Genomic DNA, 13,065 nt, shown 5'->3' with positions numbered 1-13,065 from the left:
TACACCACACACTTTTTTGTCTTTTTTTTTTTTTTTTAAAGATAAGGTCTCACATAGCCCAAGCTGGTCTCAAATTTGCTGTGTATTCAAGGATGACCTTGTCCTGATGCTCCTGCCTTGACTTCTAAAATCCTGGGATTATAGGTGTGTGCTAGTCTCTTTTTTATAAAAATTATATTTTATTTTGAGTGCTTGTGTGTACTCACACATGCACATGTACATTCATGTGCCACAGCACATGTGAAGGTCAGAGACTACCTTGTAGAGGTTGGTTTTCTCCTCCTACCTAGTGGGTACTGGGGTCATCAGGCCTGGCTGTAAATCTGACTCATCTCATCAGTCTTGTTTTTCAATAATAGAAAAGAGGGGTTGGGAATTAAAACAATATCTTAAATCTACAAGAACCTTTACTGGTATACTAAGAACATTTTATTATATTTTAAGATTTATTTTTATTGTGGCTAAAGAGACAGCTTAGAGGTTAAGACCACTTGCTACTTTTACAGAGGACCCAACTTCAGTTTCCAGACATTTAGAAAACAAATTTGAACTGCAGCAACCCTTTGAATTTAAATCTCTTAACTGTGTTTGTAATACTAAACAACAAAAATATCCTTTCTATTGATGTCCAAGATGGTGTAGGTCACATGGCAATCTACAATCTAACATTCTAACATAGAATTAAGACACCTGATTTAAGGAACCCTTTTTCCTTTCATGCCAGTAAGGTAATTATCATTTAAAAATATTATTTTTTTCATACCTAATCAGATGAAAGGCATTTGTTAGTCTTACAAGTTAGTTTAGATTGAATGGTCATGCTGATAGGTCTCTCCTGTTCAAATCTAATCTTTATCAATCTTTATGGTATCTATAGCTTTTCTTCTCCTGTGGAAACAAAAGCAAAACCTCTTCCCCAACATAACACATATCCTGATTTCCAGTCTGAGGTCAGCACATCTTTAAAAATATATGGGCTGACTTAATTCCGTAGTTTTTCAATGTCTCTCTGCAGCTGTCATTCCTTTTTCATTAGCATTTAGAAAATGTAAAGTCAATCAAATATTGTGTAATATATCTCTGGGAGTCTTTATTACCCTTTCTATTTATTAAGCATATTCTTCTAGAGTTCGATTAGACCTTTCTATAACTGCTTGCCCTGTAGGATTGTGTGGTATACCTGTAACAAGCTTTGTGTTGTAATAAGAAAAAAAAAAAACCTGTTTCATTTTACCAGAGACATATGCTGGAGCATTGTCAGTCTTAATTTGTACAGGTATACCCATGATGGCCATAACTTCTAATAAATGTGTAATTACAGAATCAAACTTTTCAGAACTCAAAGCAGTTGCCCATTGAAATACTGAATATGTTTCTATGGTGTTGTGCACATACTTTAATTTCCCAAACTCTGCAAAATGAAACACATCCATTTGCCAAATTTTATTTCTTTGAGTACCTTTTGGTTACTTCCTGAAGGTAATAGAGTTTGGTTATACAAAGAAGAACAGGACATTTCCTTATAATTTCCTTGGCTTGTTGCCAAGTTATAGGAAATCTTTCTTCAAACCTTTGCTATTAACTTGGTGTTTCTTATGAAATTCTGAGGCTTCTAGCACATTTCCTATTAATAGCTGATCAATTTCATCATTACCTTGTGCTAGAGGGCCTGGTAGACCTATATGGAATCTGATATGTGTTACATAAAATGGATGATTTCTATTTCTGATTACTTGTTATAATTGAATAAATAACAAAGTTAATTCTGAATCATGTGGAGTAAGTTCAGAGTCCTCTCAAGTGGCAGGCAACTGTTGTTCATGGAGAGAGGCCCAGGTGGTGACTGCAGTGGTACTAGCTGGCGTGACTTCTTTATATGGTCATACCACATGTTGCAGTGCCAAAACATTGTTTTATCATCAGTACAGTGATTACACCTAAATCTACTGCTGTTTCAGCTACTGACTGCAGTCCACCATCACCGTCCTGCTGCGGCTCAGGCCAGGGCCTGGTAGGACACATAAGTCCCATCAGAACCACCTCTTGCCACTGCCACCAAGTGTAGTTTTTAACTAAATCTCTATTGTTCTATTTACCAATAAAGACTCAGAGTCAGAGACTGGGGTGAAAACCTGATAGCTCAGAGAGGTTGAGGAGCAACTAGCTGACCTTCTTTCTTTGCTGGTGTCTCAGAAAGAGAGTATCCTCCCACGGTGCCAAACCAAAAAGACCACCACGTGAAAAGTCCCTCCCTACTACTTCCTGTGCATCTCTTTATCTGCTTTTCAGACTCCCTCTGACTCTCTATGACTACTTTCTGTCAACTAATTGCTGGATTCGCCTCCTAACCCAAGGTTGATTATATTTAATTAACACAGTGTTGGGTTTCACAGTACTTGTTGCACAAGCCTTGTGACTTTTAAAAATATTTATTTAATTTTTTAAATTATGTGTGTCTGTATGTGGATATTTGAAACTGAGTGCAAGTGCCCATGGAGTCCAGAAGTGGGTTCCAGATCTTCTGGAGCTGGAGTTGCAGATGGTTGTAAGCGCTGGATAGTGGTGGTGCATGCCTTTAATCCTAGCACTAGGGAGGCAGAGGTAGGTGGATCTCAGGGCCAGCCTGTTCTACAAAATGAGTTCCAGAACAGCCAGAGCTGTTATACAGAGAAAGCCTGTCTTGAAAAAACAAAAACAAAAGCAGATAATTGTGAGCTGCATAGTATGAATGCTGGGAACTAAATTCAGATCCTCTGGAAGAGCAGCCAGTGCTCTTAACTTGAGCCAGCTTTCCAGACCAAACCAACAACCACAGTATGTATGTATGTACATATTTATTTATTTATTTATTTATTTATTTATTTTTTAAAGATTTATTTATTTATTATGTATACAGCATGTATGACTGCAGGCCAGAAGAGGGCATCAGATCTCATTACAGATGGCTGTGAGCCACCATGTGGTTGCTGGGAATTGAACTCAGGACCTCTGGAAGAGAAGTCAGTGCTCTTAACCTCTGAGCCATCTCTCCAGCCCCGTACATATTTATTTTATGTGTTTTGTCTGCTTGTATGACTGTGAAACATATGCTTACCTGGTATCCTCAGAGTTCAGAAGAAGGTGTCAGGTCCTCTGTAGTGTGCAGCTGCTCCAGCTTTAACCTTGAAGCACTGCCCCTAGTGATGCAGCCGGTAACTGCCAGGCCTGCCTATGACCTGTCCTTGGGGCGTGGCTGAGACAGGAGCCCTTAAGACCTGAGATCCATACGTGCCAGCCCTCTTGGCTCCTCATGATCCTGGATGCTGGATCACAGACCAAGTCAGAGTTCTCCAGAGAACCATGCTGGACTGCACCTCACCTCTCCCAGGTCCTGTAACTGACCCCTTTACTGGTTGTAAGTTACCTCAGAGTAAACCTCCTTTTAACTACCAGATAAACTACGTGGAGTTGCCTTGTTAAATACCTGCTTTAGTCCTCTAAAAGAGCAGCAAGTGCTCTTAACTATTGAGCTATTTCTCCAGCTCCCTCCCCACCTTGTGACTTTAGTTCTATCCCTGAAACCCACATAAAGATGGAAGACAAGAACCAGCTCCACAGAGTTGTCCTCTGACATCCACATGCATGCCATGACACTGTGGGTGTCCCCCACCAGTCATGCACCCATGACAATAATAATAACTAATAAAAAATTAATTTGACAGCGTCAGATGGCTTTCCTCCAGGCCTGACGGGCAGAATCCACGTGGTGAAAGGAAAGAACAGACTCTGGAAAGTTGTCCTCTGACCTCTACACATGCATCTGTGTCCATGTGCAAACATACACACATACAAGTTTAAAAAAATGAAACATTAAAAAAGAATGGGTAGTGGGCATAGGTGGAGTACAACTTTAATCCCAGCACTCAAGAGGCAGAGGCAGGTGGATCTCCAAGTTTGAGGCCAGCCTGGTCTATATAGTAAGTTCCAGGATAGCATGGTTATATAGAGATAACTTCTCCCAAAACAAAACAAAATAACAAAAATAAATAAATAAATCTTTTTTGTAAAGTCACTTAAGAACAACTTCAATGCACTTGGTTCAGCTGTATGGTATACATGGCAGAACAGAATATGAGCCATCAGTTGAAAGAAACCATTGAGCAATGAAAAAATGTAACCATGTGTCTTAATTCAAAATAAAGGCCTATGTCTTGTATTTTCAATAAGAACCATTAGGAAAGATTACAGAATGTAAATGTCATTATCTTTCCATTTTTCCCCCAGAATAAGCATCACCAATAACACAAACAGCCAGTTTCTTGCCACACTTAATTCAGATTCATGTATGTTTTCACACCTATTAAGTCATATAATGTCAAATTTTTTGTTTTGTTTTTTGTTTTCTTTATTTTTAGAAACAGGATTTCTCTGTGTAACAGCTCTGGCTGTTCTAGAACCTGCTCTGTAGACCATGTTGGCCTGGAACTCACAGAGATCCACCTGGCTCTGCCTCCCAAGTTCTGGGATTAAAGGCATGCACCACCACCACCTGGCTATGATGTCAAAATTTAAGATACACATTCTACAAGAAAAATTTAAACTAAAAAGTGAAGCAAGTAATGTTGCTTGCATTTCACTTTTCTTTTCTTTTATTGTTTGTTTTTGTTTTGTTTTGTTTTGTTTTGTTTTTCGAGACAGGATTTCTCCGTGTAATTTTGGTGCCTGTCCTGGATCTCACTCTGTAGACCAGGCTGGCCTCAAACTCACAGAGATCCACCTGGCTCTGCCTCCAGAGTGCTAGGATTAAAGGCATGCACCACCACTGCCCAGATGCACTTCACTTTTCACACAAAATAGCAAGCTTCCTGGCCCATGGCTCAGAGAAATAAGACACCAATGAATACAGGTGTTATAGAGTATACAGAGAGAAGTGTTCGTCATGGTGAGGAAGTGGCAGTATTCGGATGCGGCAGAGACTTAACCAAGTGTTTGTCCATGGCAGAGAAAATCAGTCACACCCAGTCGCTTGCTAAAAACCACCATCAAACATGATGAGAATCTCAGCCCCAAAGGGGTTGTCATTTAACAGGGACTAAGACTCAGTCCCCAGGATTTACAGAGCCCATAACATGTCCATTCCAACCATTCATAACTGAAAAGGGAAAGTAGCCAATTCTCTTGTTTGGGGAAAATCACCTAGCTGCTTGGCTGAATGTCTGTCTTTAGGATATATAGGTTTTCTGGAATGGACATGGGAAAAATAAGTGACATATGATGTCAGGGATTCCCAAAAGGACACTTTCTTTTTATTATTATTATTGGTGTGTTTGCTCCTGGGTGGAAATCTGAAGTCAACCTGTGAGAGTCAATTCTTTCCTTCTACCATGTGGATCTCAGAAATCAAACTCAGGACATCATTCAAACTTGGCAAGCACATTTATCCTCACAAGTATTTTTAAAAATTTAACTTGTTATTGTGTGAATATGTGTGAGACAGAGTGGGGTGGAGGGGAAGGCTCAGGTGCCACAGTGTGCATGTGGCAATCAAAGGACAGCTTTCAGTAGTTGTTTCTTCCATCTTGAATTGGGCTCCAGTGATCGCCAGGTTTACACAGCCAATGCCTTTACCTTCTAAGCCACCTTGCCAGCCTCTAAAGAATTCTATGCAGCTGTAAGTTAGTGGGCATCACTCACACTTATTTTGCATACATTACAGACATATGTGAACAAGGGTTGTTCAATGATCCAGGATACTGAGATTCCACCCAAACCGTAGAAACCAGCATGATGGTTAGAGTCAGAGAGAGGCCTGAGGGATGTGTGCACATGTAGCCAGAGAATGAAAGCCATCCCCAGGGAACAATAGAATTCCCTGGACCTGTAGCCAGAAGCTGCTGAAGGAGAGGGTTTGTAGAGCTGTCTGCAGACCAAGACAGGAGACAAAAAGGGACTAGTCCTGGCTTAGAACCAACCAGAGCAAAAAGTAATAGAGACAGTAATTCCACCATCCTCAGTAAACCAGTCAGCATACTGCAGCTGCCGTCAAACGCCTACCCTGTGCTGAACACCTCAGGTCCAAATGTGAAAAGTACAATCTCAATCCTGTAGGCCAGTCAGATATGCAAATGGGGAATGACCATGCATTGTGGGAAATCCACAACAGGTTACAATGGTCTGCCAGGCTTGGAGGGAGAGGCAGGTAAACAAAGATTCAGTGAAGGAATAGATGGGAAGTAGACAGAACCAGCTTTTATTGGATCTATACCACAAAGGTTTCCCAGTGTGTGTGGGTGTGTGTGGCGGGTCTGAAAATATCATGGCCAACAGAGTGTCAATCTGTATGAGGCAAGAAGGAAGTCCGGCTCAACATGACTCAATAGCTGGTGTGGGTTCAAACTTCAAGAGTCTGACACTAGGAAGTTTATTTTAGGCATTTTAAAACAATGATCTCTTTTTATTTTCTGTAAATTTGTGTTTTGACTACATGCCTGTCTGTGTGAGGGTGCTGGGAATTGAACCTAGTTCTCTCAAAGAGCAGCCAGTGCTCGTAACCACTGAGCCATATCTCCAGCCCCTATTTTAGGCATTTTAATCATAGTATAATTTGGGAAAAAGTTTCCTGGTGTAACACAATCCTGTATGCACAATAAAGCTTAAGGCATAATTACATTGAAACTCTTTCCAAAGTACATGTCACCTCTTCCATGAAGATGGGTTCTATAGAAGACTACATGTATCATCTTAAAGGTCTGTGGAGGATCTGGTGTGGTCTCAGTCATACAGATAGCACAGAGGTCACCTAGGCTATTATCCACCTCTGGTCCTGTTTGTAAGAGTATAGGGGAGCTAGATTCAGTCTCAGTCATACAGATACTACAAAGGTCACTAGGCTGTTAACCATACCCACCCCAGTCTTCTGGGCAGAAAACAGATTATAAATCTCTTCCTTTAAAGAGACAACCCTACTCGTTTACCATTCCCGGTTCCTCTAGTGCTTATCTGTGAGCACACGGAGCTCATACCCTCTACAAGTTACCTCTCTTCTATGCATTTGGCTAGCTGATGCTCACATTTCTTCATGTTTATCTTTAAACTTAAAGGATGTTATCTTTAAATTTCAGATTTCCCTTTTTGTTTTCAGGCTGCTGGCTATATTGAAAGAATATTTTCTATAGTTTTGGTCACATTTGTGACAATTTAATCCCTTCAGATTCTCTGATACTTGGGAAACAGAAGTGGAGAGTCTCTGCTACATAGTTGCAAGACAACCTGGGCTACATTAGAGCCTGTCTCAAAAAAAAATTCAGGAACAGAAACCCTTTAGCTTTTTAACTCTTGGAAGATGAACCATTGTAGAATATTAGGGCTGGGTGGTGGACACCCCGAGACAAAAACAGTAAAGAGCCAAAAGAGTAAAAAAACAACTACATTTTGGCCTACCAATGGGAGGCTCTCAAATAATCCACCTAGGTAGGGCCTGAGAAAGCTGACCAAATAAAATAAAATAAATAGCTGCTTTAAGAAACTAGTTATAGCAGAGCACTTAAACAGCTTTTTTCCCCCATACTAAATAGAAACAAAAAAAAAAAAAAAAAAAAAAAAAAAAAAAAAAAAAAACTAAGTAAAAACACCTGCCACAGTGCAGGGCACTAGCATTCCACAGGTCAGGGGCTGAATGCAGTTCCTGATCAAATGCACCTCTGACCAGGCTTCAAGCTTTAGGCTCATCTCTCGTGGACCTAAAATTGGGCAGAGCCAGCCACCAAAGCCTCTCAGAGGGCCCAGCTGTAGCTTAGCAGTTTAAAGTTTGCTCACACGGTCAAAAAAGACTAAAGGTACACAGTAAAAGAGGTCCATATGGAAAAAACCTCTAAACAGATTCCAGTGTATTTAACAATGGCTTAAGGAAGAAAAGAAAATGGGTATAGATAATCATAGAAAGAAAGAAATAGTTTGAAAATAATAGTATCTTTAAAGAAAGAGTAAAATTAATTTAAAATAAAAAATCATCTTAAGATGGGAAATACACAGGGAGTCTGGATCCTGTATGTTATTGTGTTGATTCTGAACTTTTTTTTTATTGTTGATAAGCAAATGACAGCTGCTAAGAGATATGGGATTGAAATGACCACTGAAATAAACCAATCTAGATATTTTAAGAATGCCTTAACTTTAAAATGGAAGTCAAAAATGCTTTGGAGAAGAAGTTTTGCTTTTGTTTCCACAGGAAACAAGAGGCTATGGATTTGTTCTAGGTTAATATGGATCAGATTTGATCAAGGGAGACCTCCTGAATCTTGACAGGTGATAAATATCAACAAAGGTTACTGCTGATCTTCCCAGAACTTGGCCATTCTCTCAAATTTTCTCTGGGACCCTTAAAGATGTCTTTGATCACAGACAACCGAAAGCAGTCTGGAGAACATGATGCCCACATTCCCAAGTGATGGGATGGGTGGTCTTTGGTTTTTGGTGGGTTATGGATGATTGTTATCATTTAGGGGAATATAGGAATATAGGATAAAAAGACAACCATTAATCTCAGATATTTTGCATTGGCATGGGTTTTGGTATATTGATATAAATTTAAAGTTATTTTTGTTATACTGAATGCATGATTCTACTCTTGTTTAGGGTATTATGCTTATTCTGCTCATTTAAAAATGCAATGTGTAATTAATAAATGAGTTTAGTAGTTAACCTGTAATAATCAAGCTTGTAATCACATTAGGTATATTTTTCAATGTTAAGCAGGTATATTTTAGACAGATGATTTTCAAACACTTCAAAAATCTACAGAATATGGCATTTAAGATGTTTAATAACCTAAAGTTTTTCATGACAGTGAGAGACATCTGCTCCTGGCAGCACCAATTTACTTTATAAAAGGAAGATGGGCACCGAAGAAACTCCATCAGAGTTTACTTTATAAAAGGAAGATGGGCACCGAAGAAACTCCATCAGAGTTTACTTTATAAAAGGAAGATGGGCACCGAAGAAACTCCATCAGAGTTTACTTTCGCTGTGACAAGGACAGCCACTGGGCAAAGAAACTGCTCTTGCTTTTGACTGCTGACAGCATAGTAAGGCTGGACAAGCAGGGACACAGGAAAAAGACTGTTGAACTTTGCCAAGACAAGGCAGGACAGTCCTTCAAAATGACTGCTTCATGGAAGAGTCTGCCAGACATTCTGCAAGACACAGAGGAAAGTGACTGATGAACTTTGCCTTCAAATTTACTGCTTCACAGAAAAGTCATATATTTTAGGCCTGTAGGCTGAAGATGGATGCCCCAACATTGCAGAGGAACTTTGGATGACTGTTCAGACAGTCAGATGTCTCTGTCATTTCTAGAATTTTGGAAGTTGCTTGGAATACACTTCCTGTTTACTCAGGTAATAGTACACCCTTCTTTGATGGAGTTAAAGACTAAATAATTAAAGTTTCAGTTTTCCTTAGTTATGATAGATAGTAAATTAGGTATAAAACTTTGGAGTCACTAAGATGGGATGAATGGTAGAATGTTTTCTCTAAATTTGCTAAATACAATGGACTGAATATTGTAACTGTAATTCTTACTTGATAACTGTTTTTATTGTATATAGTTTCACTGTATTAAGTTAAAATTTTTCATTTTTATTTAGACAAAAAGGGGGAAATGTAGAATATTAAGGATGTGTTACATTTGTTTATGCTGTGGAACATTTGTTTAATGATGTAAAGATATGTTGCATTCTTTTATGTTGCATTTGTTTAACTCTGTAAAGCTGTGTTACTTTGCCTGTCTAAAACACCTGACTGGTCTAATAATGAATTGAATGGCCAATAGCAAGGCTGGAGAAAGGAAAGGCAGGGCTGACAGGCAGAAAGAATAAATAGGAGAAAAAAGAAAGAGAGATGGAGAAGCAAGAGATGGAGTTGGACTCCAGGGGTCAGCCACCCAACTACACAGCAAGCTACAGAGTACAAAATAAAGAACGGTATATCGGATAAAGATAAAAAGCCCAGAGGCAAAAGGTAGACAAGATAATTTGAGTTAAGAAAAGCTGGCTAGAAATAAGCCAAGCTAAGGCCAGGCATTATAAGAAAGAATAAGCCTACATGTGATTTATTTGAGAGCTGGGTGGCAGGCCCCCCAAAGACAAAAAAAAGTAAAGAGCCAAAAGATTTAAAAACAAAAAAATCAACAACAATGAACTGCTGTGGGATGTTCTGTATGGCAAATGTGTTGCTCTGATTGGTCAATAAATAAACCACTGATTGGCCAGTGGCTAGGCAGGAAGTATAGGCGGGACTAACAGAAAGGAGAAAAGAAAGACCAGGAAGGCAAAAGGAGTCACTGCCGGCCGCCACCAGGACAAAGCAGCATGAAAAGATGCCGGTAAGCCATGAGCCACATGGCAGAGTATAGATTTGTGGAAATGGATTAATTTAAGCTATAAGAACAGTTAGCAAGAAGCCTGCCACGGCCATACAGTTTGTAAGCAATATAAGTCTCTGTGTTTACTTGGTTGGGTTTGAGCGGCTGTGGGACTAGCGGGTGACAAAGATTGTCCTGACTATGGGCAAGGCAGGAAAATTCTAGCTACCGTGAACCTAATTGTAAATGAAAGCTATCTCCTGGATATGTCAAGTGTGTTCTAGACATAATGTGTTTTGTTAAACACTGTAGAAATGTATATAAAATTCAAATGAGCTAGAAGTAAATGGCCTGTGAAGAAAAAAATAGTAATTTTTTTCATAGCTCCAAATCAATCATGAAGGATGATGGTCTTTAAAAGGAAAACGGTAATCAAGGCAGTCAGAAGGGCATATGACTTAGGAACTGTACCTTGGATCATCTATGTCTTTAGAAGAGATACATTTAATTTGGTCCAGTGCAGTTACATAGTTAATATGTAAGCCCTATTTAGATACACTCCAAAGGCAGAAGTTAATTTTCTTTAACTCTAGATTTTAATGTAAAGGAAATGGGGAAGAAAATTTCCCTCCTCAAATGGTTAAAAACAAAAGTAACAATTGTTGGTGAAGTACTAGAATGTTAAAGTGTTTTCTTCTTTACACTGTAACCATAACTTTTAGTAACTGTGTTTCTTAGTGTCACTTTGCAGCTCTGATTGACCTGGAACTCAACAATGTAGAGCAGGCTGGCCTTGAACTCAGAGATCTGACTGGCACACCTGACCTTTCTCAGAGTTTTTTTAAAAATTATTTTTATTTTATCTGTATGGGTGTGTTGAGTGCATGTTTGGTGCCTGAGGAGCCAAGGGTGTTGGATCTCCTGGAACTGGAGTTACAAGAGGTTGTGAGCTGCCATGTGGGAGCTGGGAACCAACCCCACCGCCATCCTCTGCAAGAGCAGACAATGCTCTTAACCAATGAGCCACTTCTCCAGGCCCTCCTTTTCTTTTCTTCTCTTTTCTAAATTGGATTTTGTTTTGGTTTTGCTTTGTCTTTCAGATGGGCTCATGTAGCCCAAGGTGGCCTTGAACTTGCTGAGGATGACTTTGAACTCCTGGTCATCCTGCCTGTGTCTCCCTGCTGTTATGACAGGAATGAGACACCATACCAGCCAAGTATCTCTAATTTCTTTTAGTCATTATATGATTTCTTCTGCTACAGACCAGATAGTAATTAAATTTTCCCAAAAACAAATCCCTAACTGACAAATTTCATTGACTCTGCTGTAGGCACTAAGCACATACTGAGAAAAACATGGAAATACTAAAACAAGTTCTCAAACTCAGTTCTTACAAAAATTGTCACCAGCTCTCAAATGGTCTAATTCTCACTATACTATGATATGGATAAGACAGTAACTTCCAATAAGGTACTAATTATACATGGCTTTTAATTACAAAGCTACTGCACCGGAGCACTACATTTTTGCAAAGCTGAGAAATGGCCAGAGAATATTGTTAGTCCTTCCTTCCTCTATCTGCCTCCCTTTATCCTGTCTTCTGCCCTCTTTCTCCTTCTTTGAATAACCCCTAGGCAAGAATTGTGCCACTGAGCTACATCTCAGTACATTCTGTATCTGTATATTTATACATATACATAGTTACATAGTTGTGTGCATGTCTGTGTGTGTGTCAAAGTCAGAGGTCAGGCACATCATCATCTCTGTGTGTGTGTGTGTGTGTGTGTGTGTGTGTGTGTGTGTGTGTGTGTATGTGAAGATAGTATGCATGTATGTGTATGGATGTTCACAGATATGTGTGTGCCCATGGAGGCCAGAGGTTGACACAGGGTACCTTTCTTTGATCTCTCTCCCCATTACTGATTGTCTTAGTCAGTGTTCTATTGATGTGAAGAGACACTATGAACACAGCAACTCTTATAAAGGAAAGCATTTAATTAGGTCTAGTCCGTTATTGTGTCATACCTAGCCCATTATGCACCATGAAGAAAGAGAGAGGCAACACTTATGGGTTCCAAAGATTTTATTAAATCACCACATAAACAGGGCACTGATTGATCAGGGCTGCAGGACAAGGACTTGGGAGCCTTGTTTCTCCTGACAGCCCCAAGAAAGGGCAGAAGTGGGGTTTATAAGCACAAAAATCACAAACATTTGTTGCCAAGTTACAGTTACAATTTTCACCAATCAGGATTTAGAAATTAGGGTGTTCCTTCATTGTTAATCAATATACAATGCAAGCCTTTCAGTCCAACCAATCAGATTCATTTGTTCCTTCTGTTGTTACGAACAGTGATATTGTTTCTAGGGAACTAAAGATGCATAGTGATTATTTCTATTGTTTAAGGGAGAGGTAGGATCAGCTATTGGAAAGTTCTCAGCTCTCCTAGGACTTGGGAACCAGAACTTTATTTAACCCTGCAAGTAAAATGGAGTTTGAAGTCAAAATGGCAGTATTCAGGCCACGGTGCTTTTACCTTCTCCCTTCATCATGGTGAGAAGCATGGTGGCATGCTGGCAAACATGGTGCTAGAGAAACAGCTGAGAGTTCTACAACTGGATCCTCGGGCAACAGGAAGAGAGGGAGACACTGGACCTGGCTTGGGCTTCAGAAACCCCAAATCCCACCCCCAGTGACACACTTCTTCCATAAGGCCACACCCACT

This window comes from Peromyscus leucopus, chromosome 8b (assembly GCF_004664715.2).
Source record: "Peromyscus leucopus breed LL Stock chromosome 8b, UCI_PerLeu_2.1, whole genome shotgun sequence".
NCBI classification, from domain to species: Eukaryota; Metazoa; Chordata; class Mammalia; order Rodentia; family Cricetidae; genus Peromyscus; species Peromyscus leucopus.
The sequence above is the reverse complement of the archived record's forward strand: the minus strand, read 5'-3'. Positions refer to the sequence as shown.